Source organism: Galeopterus variegatus, unplaced genomic scaffold, assembly GCF_000696425.1.
Source record: "Galeopterus variegatus unplaced genomic scaffold, G_variegatus-3.0.2 Scaffold10856, whole genome shotgun sequence".
Taxonomy (NCBI): Eukaryota; Metazoa; Chordata; class Mammalia; order Dermoptera; family Cynocephalidae; genus Galeopterus; species Galeopterus variegatus.
The window spans coordinates 41,272-41,792 of NW_007736967.1; positions in this window are offsets into that span (position 1 = coordinate 41,272).

Consider the following 521-nt stretch of genomic DNA (forward strand, 5'->3'; position numbering starts at 1 on the left):
ACCCCTGTTTGCTTGAGCTCACAAAAAAGTTTCTCTGCAATTGTTTAGATGCTGAAGACTTGTCATGTAGTTATCTTTACCACTTTGCTTCAGATATTTCTATCTCTGTGTCCTTCCCAAAAGTTTAGTTCTCGGTTATGGATTTATTTACTCATCTGTTTTTCCTCATCCAACATTCATGTCCTTTTTCTATGATACTTTCCATATATGTGGGCGTGGTCTTTTCTCTTTTTCTCTTTCTAATTGATCTACATTATAGGAAGAAAAGACTGCAGAAGCCTCAGTGCACACAGCCAGAATGATGAAAAGTTCAGTTTATACTTCCTTCCTCCATCCCTACCTTGACTTCACTTGGGCATCTGCATCCTCCTCACAGGGAACAGGCAAACTCTGGCAAAATAGTCCTTTGTAACATTTCTGTCAACTCAGATTCACCTTAGTTTCCAAGTTAGTAACTCCATCTCACTCCACAAGAAATTTTATCATTGCATTGGTTTTCTATTGTTCCACAACAAATTAAC